General features: G+C 33.6%; 1 non-coding gene across 1 annotated transcript; it reads left to right on the top strand.

Moving 5' to 3' along the window:
• The first annotated feature begins 506 nt into the window (after positions 1–506).
• Positions 507–575, top strand: LOC115896687. The gene has a single exon (XR_004056591.1). It is a non-coding gene; the product is annotated as a small nucleolar RNA SNORD38 (small nucleolar RNA).
• Positions 576–15,302: the final 14,727 nt, after the last annotated feature.

Below are 15,302 nucleotides of genomic sequence, written 5' to 3'. Positions count from 1 at the left end.
TTGTGTCCTCACCCAAATCTCATGTTGAATTGTCATCCCCAGTGTTGGAGGAGAGGCCTGGTGGGAGGTGATTGGATCATGGAGGTGGCCCCCTCCTTCATTGTTCTTGTTATAGTGACTGAGTTCTCATGAGATCTGGTTGTTTAAAAGTGTGTAACACGTGCCCCTTTGCTCTCTTCCTCCTTCTTCAGGCATGTAAGAAATGCCTACTTCCCCTTCGTCTTCCACCAGGATTGAAAGTTTCCTGAGGCCTCCCCAATCATTTTTCCTGTATCTGTGGAACTATGAGCCAATTAAATCTCTTTTCTTTTTGTGTATTACAGTTTTAGGTATTTTTTTGTAGCCATGAAAGAATGGAGTAATGCACAAGGTCATTTATAAACATTTATTTTGAAATGATAGATGGAATATTTTCATTTGAAATGCTAGTGAGATGGGTAATTTCTAATAATTTACAGGCTTTCATTATATCATGTGTTCAGTGAATATACTATAAAATAATCTTCACTCAGTGATGAAAACTTTGTCCAGTTCTGCTACTGACAGTAAGTGACGATAAAGTGTGTCTGAGGAGACAGCTGGCTTCATGCTTGCCCCCAGGATACCTGAACCCACAGAGATTCTTAAGGGGGTGGAGAGGTTTGGGTGGGGCCACTTTGTCATGGTGATAAGGATCGCCTACTGTCTTCCAGCATGCATTGCTTCCAAGCCGGGACAGTGTGGCCGAGCAGATGGCTATGTGCTAGAGGGCAAAGAGTTGGAGTTCTATATTAGGAAAATCAAGGCCCGGAAAGGCAAATAAATCCTCATTTTGTCTTCACCCGTGTAATAAAGGTGTTTATTGTTCTGTTCAAAAAAAAAAAAAAAAATCTTCAGTTTAACAGTTGATGTTGCAATCAGTGCATTAAATAAAATATTCATTGCATTTTCACAGTTTGCTCAAAACCACTAAGCAAGGGGTAGTGTGGTCTAAAAATTCATTAATAAATCATAGCCATCTTACTCTATCCAGTTAAAGTATGATTATCTAATTTTTGAGATATAGGGACTTCTCTGGAGGTATTCTTAATTCCCTAAGAATTAAAAGAAGAAAGGTATCACTATATATATAGTAAATCGAGTATGCCCAAACAGAGATCTTTTTAAGCATATGCAGATAGGCTGCTCACTTATTATGATAAAAAACTCAATATGGTTAGATTGGCTGCAAAACTAATATTGGATAAGAAGTCTATGCAATATAGCAATGGGACAAAGATGACCTGGGTAATACATGTCTCAGATTCAGTAAGGTGCAGAGATCAGATTTTGATGTGATGTTTTCATTTCTTCATAAAGTCTTTCACTTAACAATATCTTTGAGCCTCATATTTATAATCTATGTAATGAAAATGAAAACACATTTCACAAGATTGCTGAAATAACACAATGGATGTCAATAATGTAATAAATGATATGAAATGCTACTCAATATGGGTGAGAATCAATATTGTCAACTAGGACCCACAAGACAAAATGTGTACAAATATTTAGCAATAGTTTGTGCTAAATAAAACATTATAAAAACTTAAAAAATACTTGCTAAAATTAAGAATATAAAATGGTCAGTATGTTATTAATCTTAAAAATTCATTGGAAAAGATCAAGAATACATGATCATTGAATTTCTTGCACTCTTTCAGTTAACCTTCATCCTGAAAAATTAAAAATTAAGTTTCTTAGAAAAAATGTACATATAAAGTTGAAAATAAGCCTTTTTTGTTAGTTTGGTTTATTTGAATGTTAATCCCTTACTTAGATGGCTATTAACTCTGTAGTATTGTTTAGTAAAAATTGAAACACTCTATCTCTAACATGTAAAAATATATGACAGTATCACAAAGGATGAGAAGAAATTAGAAATATCTTGTTGTAAGATTCTTATACTGTAAGTGAAGTGCTATCATATTACTTGAAGGTAGAGTCTGATTAATTAAAGAAGTCTATTGTAAGTCCTAGGACAACCACCAAACTCAATTTTTTGAAATGATAGTAAGCCATTATTGTGAGTAAAACTGAATCTTAAAAAATGTTCAATTAATTTTTAAAGAGGCAGAAAAAGAAGGAGGAATAAATTTAAAAAATAGGTAATACCTAGGATAATGGTAAATTTTAATTGACTATATTAATATTCACATTAAAATATACAGGGTCTAAACCTACCAATTTAAAGACAGAAATTATAAAATTGGATTTTTTTTAAAAAAAAGCATGGGTCAGGTATATGTTGCCTATAGGAAACCTATTTTAAATATAAAGGCATACATAATTTAAAGTTAAAAAGATGAAAAAACATATACCATGCAAATGTAAATTAAAATAAAGGTAGGGTAACTATGTTTATACCAGACAATGCAGCCTTCAGAACAAGGAATGTTACTAAAGATAAAAAGGGACAGACATTACATAATGGTAAAGGGGTTCAATTCTCTAAGATGTAACTTCTAAATATGTATGCACCAGAGTTTCAAAATACATAAAGAAGACAAAGGAAATTAAACAAATGAGGTACTACTGAGCAGTGAAGGAAATTATTGATAAAAGAAACATGGGTGAATCAAATTTATCTAATTGAACAAAAACCAGAAAAAAGAGTAAATACTGTCTGTGTCTGTTTGTTTGAGATGCTAAAAATGCAAACCTAATAAAAATTCTACAAAATGCAAACTAATTCATAGTACATTATGCATATTAGTGTTGCCTCAGGGAAGATAGAGGCACATGAGGGATGATTATAATGAAACATGAGGAAAATTTGGGGGTCAAGGATCTGTTCATTTTCTTGATTATAGTGATGGTTTTATAGTTGTTTTTATGCTAGAACTTATGTGACTGTACCCTGTAAGTAAATATGTGCGATTTATTGCATTATAATTATTCTCTGAAATGTTAAAACTTTATATCAAAAGTTATGCAATCTATTCTCAATGTCTGATTTCAATTAATGCATAATTACATGAAGGGCCAGAGCATTAAAAAATCTAACTGATTGACAGTTTAGCAATTACATTTTTTTATTGAGCCAATACTCTTTCTTTAGGAGGAGGTTTTTTTTTCAGAAGACTTCTTTGTAAAGCTATTATTTTATTGCCAAACTACCAGTCTACCATTAGGCTGAAAAGTATGTAAATCCCAGTGGTGACCTTTGTACAAATCATTCACTTGGGAAAATGAGAAAAATTAGTAGGCATTTAAGGGTAATGGTTACTGAATACAGAATTATGGATAATGACTTGCTTCTAATTTCCCCTCTGCAATGAACTATGGCTTCAGGGTCATAATTTTACCTCTGATGTCTCTATATTCACAACTAGAAAATAAGGAGCTGAATAAACTGAATGTTTCCAATTCTAAACCCTATGATTTAATAGCAATACATATTTATACCCTTTCTGCTCTGTGTCAGCTACTGGGCTAAGTATTACATATATGAAGATAAAATCATTCCCAACAAGAAGTTCACAGCTTACTGGAGGAAGCTGTAAGCATGTTGTTATAATACTATGTGTTTTCTGTGACTAGACACATTATCACAGGGTGCCTTAGGAATACAGAGGAAAGAAACACCTAACTCTGAGAGTATAGTAGACACTTGTTGGTTATTTTCCGATTATTCACTGCCTTTTCTTACCTTCCATCTGTTCCTGATTCCCACCACCTGCCCACGTTATTCAAGACAGGTAGATTACACCATGTCGTCAAATTGTGTCCTAAGCTTATACAAAAATCTTAGGACTTATATTGAGAATTTTGGAGTATGCACATAATGAATACAGGATAGGTGTGATATGACTTTCATTCTAATTTTTCCCTCTAAGCACTAATGTGCTGACAATACATACATAACCTATAGAACACCTCCATGGTTATCCTTTTTCAATGTTTACCATAAAGTATTTGAATCTAATTTTTATTTTTCTTACCTGGATAGTATATTCATGTTAGACCAGGCTAGGATATGTATGTAGTTCTCTAACTTGCCATGGCTGAAATATAAGTTCATTCACATAGCCTGAGATGGGGCCAGCTCTATGAAACTACATGAACTGAAGATATATATGAGGTGGTTTTCAATGAAAGATGGTAGTAATGTCAATAAAAGTTGGAGATGTATGTCTGGCAATCAATAGATGTCAATTACAATATATAATAAAATGAGTTAATATATTCTATGTTGTCTAACACCCAAACAGATAACTTGTCAACCATACAATGTCTTTTATTTAGGATTTTGAATATGAGGGTTAGAAAATTAAATGTAACATAATGTTATCGGAGCACAAAAGAAAACTTAAGGATATAAAGTTGTACCTCCCAGAAAATTAACTATTTGATTTCTTCTCCTTTAAAGACATGTTTATTTTCTAGAAATAATCTAATGAAGAATAATCTAACATCTTCTTATAGTTTGAGGAAATCTTCATTAAAACTTCTTTATTCCTGTTTACATGGTAATGTCTCTATTGTCATCTGGCCTATCAATGTCTACCTGTTAGTCTATATGCTAATTTTTCAGTTAGATGGGTTTTAGGTAGAATCTATACCTGACTTTTTATTGTCTTTCAATTTAAAAAAATCAGTAATTATGAGTTATCTCTAGTATACAATTCCATCTTTAGTTGTTTTTTCTATTTTTGATTTTCAAGCTCATAATCATTTTATATTTTTGTAAAATTCACGAATGCCCATTTACCTTTTAAACAAGAGGGGAAATCATATATCCGGCCATTATTCAAAGGAAAAGCTTAATATGGGCTTCCAGATCTCCATGGGAACCCAAAAAGTGTTCCCATGATTCATTTTCTAGACATGGAAAAAAAATTAGTTTCCATGGAGATACAAAGGTGGGCTAAACAGAGATGGCCTCTAGGGGTCGTTGACATTGTAAGCCCAGACAATTCTGCATCCTTCTTGATCCTCAATATGTTTGAGGTACTTCTGAATTCAATCTGAAATGGCAATGAGTAACTTAAACAGTTTTTAAAATATTTCTTTTGAAATTTTTAAAAACTGGTTTGCATTTCTACATAATAATAGAAAAGTGTATATAAAATCTGGGGAATAAACTTCTTAGGATATATAATAACTGAAAACTTAAAGTTTACTGTGGGAAAAAATTCAATAATATACTATGAAGTGATATTATGTCACTGCTTTTTGGGAGAAAAAATCTCTTAGTGATTTTTATCATAGAAGATTTTTTTAAATTACTAATCACTTTAACCAGAACATATTCATTGTTCTCAAATAAAAATCTCTACACAAAACCGTTCACTCCATGCTTGGCATTTTATAGATCCAGGCAACCAACATTCAATATGCCAGTAGTGGTACTGTTTCCAATGAGGTAGAATCAGTAGTTTCTTCTTTTACAGTTTTAGAGTTAGTCAGGTCTAGGAGACTCAGTGTGCTCAAGTAAAAATGATAACCAAATCATGTGGTTAGCACAATTGAACAAAAGAAAATTGCACATAGAATAGAGCAGACAGGATTTATATTCATATTCATTAATGAATGTATTCATTCAAGAAAAATACACTGAGTACATGCTATATGTCAGGTATTATGAACAAAACTTTGAGTACAGAAATAAAAGATGGTCACTGGCTGGGCACAGTGGCTCACGCCTGTAATCCCAGCACTTTGGGAGGCCAAGGTAGGTGGATCACCTGAAGTCAGGAGTTTGAGACCAGCCTGCCCAACATGGTGAAACCCCATCTCTACTAAAAACACAAAAATTAGCTGGATGTGGTGTTGGATGCCTACTAATTCCTAGTAATTCCAGCTACTCAGGAGGCTGAGGCAGGAGAATTACTTGAACCCAGGAGGTGGAGGTTGCAGTAAGCCAAGGTCACGCCACTGCACTCCAGCCTGGGCGACAGAACAAGACTCTATCTCAAAAAAAAAAAAAAAAAAAAAAAAAAGAGAGAGAAAGATGGTCACTTTCCTCTGCAATCTTAAGTAAGCAATTACAAAACTACATAGAAAATGCTGGGAAGGAGGTATAAATAGGGAAGGATAGGGATACTTAGGAGAAGCTCCTATCTTAGACAAGACAGAGTTCAGATGAATGTGACACTTGAATTGGATGTTGAATAAATGTAGGAAGTAACACAGTAGATGAAAAACAGAAGGGAACAGCATACAAAGCATCCAGATATGAGCTAGACTGATACATTGCCAAATAAGTTCTTCACCATGTTTGGAAGGATGGGAACAGGTGTGGGAAATGCTAGATAAATAACTAGAATATTGAGAAATGACATTTTGAAGTGTTCTGTAAGTGAGCTCAGGATTTAAAACAAATTGATATAAACAGATGATTCTAAAAATGAGCATACCGGGGCTCATTTTTAGTACAGGGAGAGCCGGGAAGCCTATGAGACCATAAGCATAGAAACTAATTAGGCACTCATTAAAATATTCAAAGCAGAAATACCATGGGAGTAGTTCATGTGAGTAAATTCAGAATCCATGAAGGAAAAATTCAGTTATTTTATCCTTGAAAGGCACTTTTGAATTTCATGGAACTCAAGCTGATTTTCTATCAATATACTGGTCTAAGGCAGAAATTACAAAGCAGCAGTGACTAATGAGCTATGTTTGGTCCAAATGTGTGCTGACTCACTTTGTGTTTAAAATAATTAAATTGGAATGCCCTTGGATTCAGCAAGTACTTTTAGATCCAGTTTGCTGCAGTCCTCACTACTCTCTATTATCACTTATTTCAAATATTGAGGTTACCATTACGACCACATTGATTTGAACCACGTCAGTTCATAGGCACCCACTTAAAGTATTCCTTAACTATTTTGTATGTCGTATTATACTTCTTCATGTGTATTCTCTTGATTTGTTCATCCTTTTCTTATATGTTCTGCTGGTTTTAAAAGTAACTTTTAGTATTAGGATTTATCATTAAGTTTATGTTTATTAAGTTTATCATTATGTTTGAATTAGTACATTTTATTTTTCTCAATCTGCCTAAATTAATTTTTATCTTTTGTCAGTATTATAAGCATTAAGCTTGATAATTTAAAAACTATAATACATGTATTTCTTGTTGCTATTAAGTAGAACAAGACATGGGTCAACCAGATGAGATTTATCAAGACAAACAAATTGCTTGTTGCAAGCCTAATAATCCAGGACGAAATCGCATGAATTTCTTGTCTGAGTAATGCAGCTGGAGACCAAAGATAACTATTTCTACTACACAATAAAAATATCAAACAAATACTGAGTATTTACAATGTTCCAAAAACGATTCTAAGCTTTCAAATGGGATGAACTGATTTAATCTTCATAACAACCTTATAATTATTTTTAGGGAAGAGAAAACCAAAGCACACAGTGGATAATTGACCTTGCTAATATAACACAGCTACCAAGTAACAGAGTTTGGGATTTGATCCTAAAGAATCTGAATTAGAGTGAATTCATATGATGAGAAAAAGAAAATCACTTTTTCACATGAAATAGAAGCTGCATTCATTAATATTTGTGAATTTGATATCACGTGTCATTTGAGACTTTTTATTATAGAAATTTTCAAATACATATGACAGTAGAGGGAAGTCCTGTGTACCAATCACACTGCTTTATTAACAATCCACTCATATGCCATCTAGTTTCATCTATACTCTTACGTGTACCATTAAAAAAAAAACTGGATTATTTTAAAGCAAATCCAAAATATTATAGCATCTTATTTCCAAAAGAGGAGGGCATGTAAAACAATACCTAACCCCAATGCTATTATTACACCGAAAACAAGTCTTAATATCATTAAGTATTCAGTAAATTATATCACACACATGCTGACTTGCATGAAAGCTTTACTAAACCTTGAAAAAAACAAAATTAATTTTTGATAGTTCTGATGTTTATGGAAAATCAATTAAAGTATTTTTGTGAGACCATAGCTTCTAGTACTTGGCCAGGTAGTTCATGAAATATATATTGACTTTAATTTGATTTTTTTCCCTTTAAACTGTGGAAAAAAGGTGTCTACTATTGCTTTCTTTTCCTGTTTCAATTGCCCTGTTTAATGTGTAAAATCCTGTTTTATATAATTATAATACCATGAGACACCTTACACTCATTATTGAAAGTATAAATAATATCACATTAACTGTTTTCCTGTTACTAATTTTAAGAACGTCTTCATGCCACTATGAACACTGTCAATTTCGTTTGAATGCTACATATTTTCCATTATTTACTTCTCTGACAACTTTCTTCCAGTCTATTCTACCTTCCTGAATATTGAGATTCTATGTCTTTTTTTTTTTTTTTTTAACTTTGAATAGAATGGTCTGAAGAAAACTTACTTCTTTAACAAAAATGACATATTATTATACCTGAAGTTTTGGAAAGAAGCCGACTTGCAAAATGACATGACAGGTATGCTGAACTAAAAGTCACCCACTCTCTCATACGGTCACAGTATGCTTGTGTGATACCCCGGAGACAAGGTGCTATAAATATTAGCTCAGTGCACAGTGGCAACTACAAAGGAAAATTAATCTGGGGAGCCTCTGTATCAATTCCCTGAATTTCTCAACTTCTGTATCTCTTATTTGCAGTTCGTTTTTCACTAAAACGAACCAATGTAAAATGTATTAACTGGGCTAATGTTATATAAGTTGTTGGTAATAATGAATAGGAGGAGATGGGAAAGAAGGACCCACATTAATTGATTTCCTAGCATATGTCAGGCAATTTAATTTTGTTATGTCATTGAATTTTTAAGACAACCCTATGAGGAAGACATTATCTCCATTTTAAGGCTGTGGAAACTGAGATTAGATCCAGTTACTTTCTTAAAGTGACATGAATATATATTGAAGGTGTTTCAACTCTAAGTTTTTGTTTTAGCATCATGCCATTTTAATATGAGACATTATATAACTATTTTGTAAAAATGGAATGAGATATAGAGGATTAATTTAGGGTAGCATTAATAAGGTATTTTACACCATTAGGACACGTTATTTTTCAGTTATTGGACTGATAAATAGCCATCTATTTGAAAAAAGAGAAACTTTGTCCTTATTTTATATTCTCAAAAATATTAAATAAATTTTTTAAAGTTGACACAAAACAGAAACTATAAATATTATAGTATGGAAAGCTTTTCTAACTGTAACATGAAACTCAGAAACCATAAAGAATAAGATTGACAGATTTGTCTTACAAATATTTTTAAATTTATATGGTTAAAGACATCATTAACAAAGTTAGAAGGGAAAATTGGGAAAAACATTTACAACCTAACTGAAAAGAAAAAGGTTTAATACTCTTACTATACAAAAAAGGTACAGTAAAACAAAATATACAAGAAAACCAGCAGCCTAGAAAAAAAAATAGGCAAAGTATAATGAACCAACAATTTATAGGAGAAATGTATTGACTAATAACCATGATAGAAATAAACATTTAAAATGCAAATTAAAACAATAGTTTTTTTTTTTTTCATTTGTCAAATGTGCAAAAAATATTTATACTTTATTAGCATCAGCTTTTGGGAGTAGTTCCTTGATAAAATGGATTGCTATTCACATGTGAAATATAGTGATATATATGCGTATGTGCTTACTTGTAAAGGCGGTGTGTGATATATGCTTTATTTGTAACAAAGCAATTTGTAACATTTTGTTGTTTTGATAGAAAACTAACCAGAAATAAATATGTACATATGTTTATCTTTCTACACGATTAAACACAAAATATATGGAAATAAGCATATATAAATATGTACAAAAATATGTAATAAGCATATATGTTTAAGCTTATAAATAAGATTTTTATACACATATGTTTGTGTGTGTGTGTGTATATGTATAAGTAAAATATGCATATTGGTGCCTCTGTTATGTTGGAGAAAGAAGGAGGAAATACATTTTTCTTATTGTTATATACATTTAAAACATTACCACAAAGTGATTTTCAGTAACTTTTTTGTTGCTCTTTTTAATGTAGTAAACATATCTTTCATAATCATAAATAGTAGGTTGGTGCAAAAGTAATTGCAAAAGTAATTGCACCAACCTAAATATAGTGGTTTCAAATGTTTTGTAAATTGTGAAATCATATTCCTATTATTAATTTCAGTAATTATATCCCTATTACATATTGTATATTACTCAGAGTTTATTAAAAAATCCCCTTACAAGGTTATTATAATAGTTATTACTCATGATAATTGAAAAAATGAAAAGAAATACCCACACTAGAACATCAATACAATTCCTCAGTCATAGCATGTATATTTTAAAAGATAAAAATAGAGACTGTCACATAACAAAATGTATCCAAAATAATGTTAAAACATATAAACATAATCTTTAACATGGCAAGTATCCATAGATTCAGTGTTAATCTCTTTATGTATACATTTATATTAGTCACTGATAGGAAGTATAGTAATTGCACATGTGCAGATAAAGCTCTTGAAGATAGTATCGTAAACAGAATAGTGATTCTTTGTGGAGAGGAAGAGGGACTGGAATAAGTGTAATGGTCAGGGGCTTACTTGTGTTAACTATGATTGTGTTTAATAATAAAAATGATTGCAAAAATTTTAACAGTTTAAAGAGGGAGACAGAAATATTTTACACTTGATTCTGGTAGTGTTCATGTGACTGTTTTTGTCAGAGCTCATAGCACTGTACACTAAAAAGGGTGAATTTTACTGTACTTAAATTATAAAACAACTTTAAATAGAAACTGGAAGAATATACAGAATATTGTAAATATATGGTATTTTAAATCATAGGGCTTTAACTGTAAAATTGTTATAAAAACTCTTGAAATCTATTTTCCAAAATATATCCTTTTATCTTGTTAAAATAGACCAGATGGCACAAAAACATAGCGATGTTTATTTAATGAAGGTTCTTTTCCTCAGCATGAGGTAATCTCACATTCAGTCCTGTGTGCAATGCATGAGAACTGAATTTCATGAGAATAAAAACATGTTGATTAACAGATTATAATATTTCAATTATTGGCTTCTATTTCTATGTAGTCCAACCTACTGTATAAAATAGGGTGCTCATTTTCTTCTACTTTTTTCCCTGGATAGCATAGGCATGGACCTTTAAATTCCCAATCAAGGTTACTTAATATTTTCCTTATACAACAGCTGTAGATATCGCAAAGGAAGACAGGGTGAGCTTCTCAATTGCCCCGGGAAGAGAAATAAATTGTGATTGTAAGGTACATAATAAATACATCTTAAAATTTAATATTAGAAGTAATACGTTCTTAGCTGATACTCTCATTTTTTTCTTTCTTAATTATACTTTAAGTTCAGGGGTACATGTGCAGAACGTGCAGGTTTGTTACATAGGTATAGACGTACCATGATGGTTTGTTGCACTCATCAACCTATCATCTACACTAGGTATTTCTCCTAATGCTATTCCTCCCCTATCTCCCCACGCCCCGACAGGCCCCGGAGTGTGATGTTTCCCTCCCTGTGTCCATGTGTTCTCACTGTTCAACTCCCACTTATGAGTGAGAACATGCGGTGTTTGGTTTTCCGTGCTTGTGTTAGTTTGCTGAGAATGATGCTTACTCAAGTGCCCTTGGTCCATACCAGAAATCACCAATGGCTCTAGTGGACTGTTGCCCTATAAACTAACTGCATTTGCTTCCTACCTCAAGAAACTGAGTCTGTCAGCCTGGGTTCTGTGGTCAGATCGTTTGTCCAGCACAGGAAGGTGGCCAGAAATGCTGATGAATTAACTTACATAGTGACCTTCAAAAATGAAGGATAGGAGTTTGTAGATGAATACTGTAGGTATCTAATCCCTTAAGAGACAATTCTGAGCTGTGTTTAAGTACATAGTCACTTGAATGATTCCCAAAAGACTTGGCCACAGTTGTCCATCAACTAACTGCTCACTAATGTATTATATGTCCTGTATTGTATGTTCTTCCTTTTCTGTTTCATTGTCCTCCCTCACTATGCTTCCTGGGATCACTCATCAACAAAACAAAAACAAAATTCATTCAGATCCTATCTTAGGATTTGGTTTTGGGTGAATCTAAACCAAAATAGTGTACACAGAGATTTCCCAGATGCCCTTTATACTTAAGAAAGACTTAGATCACAGCAGGGTGATGTCGAATAAAGAGATGCAGAAGCTGGTGTTTAGAAGTCAGAGCAGCTTGAGTTGAAATAGTACAGTCAAGGGGATGTGGGTGGGAGACCAACTGTGTCTGCAACCAGGAGTGAGAGAAATTAGCTGAATGATAATAATGAGTGCAAGGCCATGTAGCAATATTGCAATTAAATTGTAGCTGGATCATAGTAACCATTTCTGCTTTAAAGAAATTAGAGGTTAAAGCATCTCTCATTGTCAGTCATGTAGCTAAACATTTACAACTGGCTACTTTATAATTTTCTTCTATTTTTATCAGCTGCATTAATATATTTCTTAGACACGGGTTTCTTTTCCTTGAAATAGATTCCAAACTAGATGAACTATTTTTCTACTCAGTTTCTGGACCCAAAATAAAAGAGGAATCACAGAATCTTAGAATGGGCAAGGACTTTAGAGGTCAACTATTTCAATGCTTATGCATAAATATTCATACAATATGTATAGAAATGTCATTATACCATAACCTGAGATTTGAGACTAGAACAAATATTTGAATCTCCTAAAAAAAAAACTATGTTATCAATTTCCTGTGTACTTTTTGTTTCCGTTCCTGATTTTTATAGAATATCTAGTATATTCTGGGATATTAATCAAGCAACATAAAAGTGTGCATTAATATATTATGCATGTCTGCCAAGGAAATTCAAAGAACTATACATATACATACAAGTGATATTACTATCAATTATTAATGAGAATTATTAATTAGACTATCATAGTAGCTTGCCATTTCTAATCCCTTTATGTGATTGGTTGAGAATGAAGCAGGTTAGGAGAAATGTCATATTTCTTTTAAATCAAATTCAATATGTTTCTAACATCCATCCCACCTGTCTGCTAGAAAATTCAATTTTAGTCATTATTAGGGCCTCCTTACATAGCTTTAAAGCAGCAAGTAGGCCCCTTATCCTGCTCTCTTATTTATGCTGGTAACTAACAGGACACTCAAAGACCAGGCTTAAAGAAGCCTTGATTTCATACACTTATTTTTTTATTTCATATACTTGGAGCCTTAGAATATGTGGTGACCAGGAATTCAGATGCTTATCATACAGCTCTCTGTTTTCCTAGAACATTATGCTAGAAGTCAGAGACATCACATCTAATCACTTCAAATCTGTGCATCATAGATCTCCTGCCTTCTGTCTCCCTAGGTGCTACATGGGAGTGGACTTAGGGTCTTTGCTGCTTCAAAGAACTAGCAAACTCTCTGCCAGGCTCAGTCTTAGAGTATGCTTGTTTTCATTCATTGTTCTTCTGCCTGTCCTTTCTCTAATTGGTAAAATCCCCTCCAGGATATGAGACCATAAAAAAAAAAAAAAAAAAAAAAAACAAAAGCCCTGAGGAAAGTAACTACTCCTAGCTGTAAAAGTCTTCCTGGGACAAGGGGAAATAGAGGACTGGATTCCTTGGGAAGCAGTGGGGGATGCAGAGGAGGAGTACTTTGTGAACAACACAAATTGATAATTTTTTCATAAACGAACTAGTGGAGGTCAGATCCCTCAGGAAATAGACCCTGAGGTGCTGGATATACTTTAGAGGGTACTCTCAGGATTAACAACTGTGGGAATGGGAAGAAAGCAGGATTTGACAAAGGGAGAAACTGGGGAGACACCAGTGACTCAGCAGATCCCACAGAGAGGCCTGAAACTGGGTGTCCCTTCAGAGTTGCCCACAGTTTGGGAGAGAGGACTGAACCATGATATTCCTTCATTGACTATTTATTGAATGCAAGCTGTCCCTATAAGAGCCCTGACCTTGGGCAAATCAGCTCTTTTTGGCCATTGGCAATTCCTGGGAAGAGCTAACAGTGTAGGTCTGACAACAGGCTGGTCTCACCAATGCAGGAATCCCAGTAGCACAACCTAGCATCCATTACAGTTTATCTCCTCCTTCATATGAATTGAGCAGTGACTCCAGGATTTTGCTATGTCTCTTTTCCTGGGGGAAATATCGAAAAGGGAGGGTAGTGGTACAAACTAGAATAACCATGACAGAAGCAAGTGTCTGAGCTGCAGCTGATACTTATCATCTCCCTCTACTTTCCACTCTAGCTTCCCTTCACTCTCAGTTAGAATCTTGCTGTTCTAGGTGACTGGCCTGGTAGTGGAATCTAGATACTCATTACTGAGAACTCTGAGTTCTTGTTGTTGTTTTTGTTGTTTCCTAGCTCCTGAACCTTTTTATGTAATTTAAATTCAAGATTGAGCAGAGGAATACCAAGAGTTGCTTACAAGGTTCACATGAAAGCCAAAAAATTCCTCCTTGCCCTCCTTGGGTAACAGAATTCTACTTTCTCCTGATACCCAGAATCACTTATGCCTGCCAATATAGTGACTCTTCCTCTTGCCCACTAACCCCTTGGCTCAAAGATTCAAAATGTGAGGAAGGCAGCTGTAAAGTTCATTGGAAATCTTGCTATGCCTCAGTGTTCCTTTTGGTAACCAGGACTCCTAAACCTGTAAACCTCAGACTACCAAGACTAGGTATATACATAGATACTGAATTACAGATATATGCATATGATTGCAGACAATTATATAAACATATAGATATAATTATAGATTTTTGTCTATCTTTATAAATATGGTTTTATGTAAAATTATACATACCTATATATTTGTAGTTGTATAAATTTCATAGCTCTGTTTTCTAAAAGGAATTATGCAAAGATGTCTCAGTGTTAATGTACATACCAAGCACTCATTTAGTTTCTAGAAACAAACTTACACTAAAAGAAAGCACCAATTCTTTGGTGAAATGCTGATTATATGGCTGGGGCAGGCAAGAACATAACATGAGCATTAAGATAAACACATAACAAGTTGTTATGTCAGTGAGTAAGCAAATGCCTGAAGGATGGTGGAACGTGGCATACTCTGAACTGCTTCTGCTCACAACACTTCTGACACCAAAATGTGTCAGATCTTTTTCCACAGTAGCAACCCATTCTCCAAGTCTCTGACACCAGGTAGGTGTTCTGGAATTCAATTTGATTGGAACACTAACTACAGGGAGTTAGTGTTAGTCTATACTGATTTAAGGGCTCAGTCCCACAAGGCTTCCCTTGCTTCTGATGCTAGTTGC

This window comes from Rhinopithecus roxellana, chromosome 3, assembly GCF_007565055.1.
Source record: "Rhinopithecus roxellana isolate Shanxi Qingling chromosome 3, ASM756505v1, whole genome shotgun sequence".
NCBI lineage: Eukaryota > Metazoa > Chordata > Mammalia > Primates > Cercopithecidae > Rhinopithecus > Rhinopithecus roxellana.
This window is presented reverse-complemented; position numbering and strand designations above follow the sequence as displayed.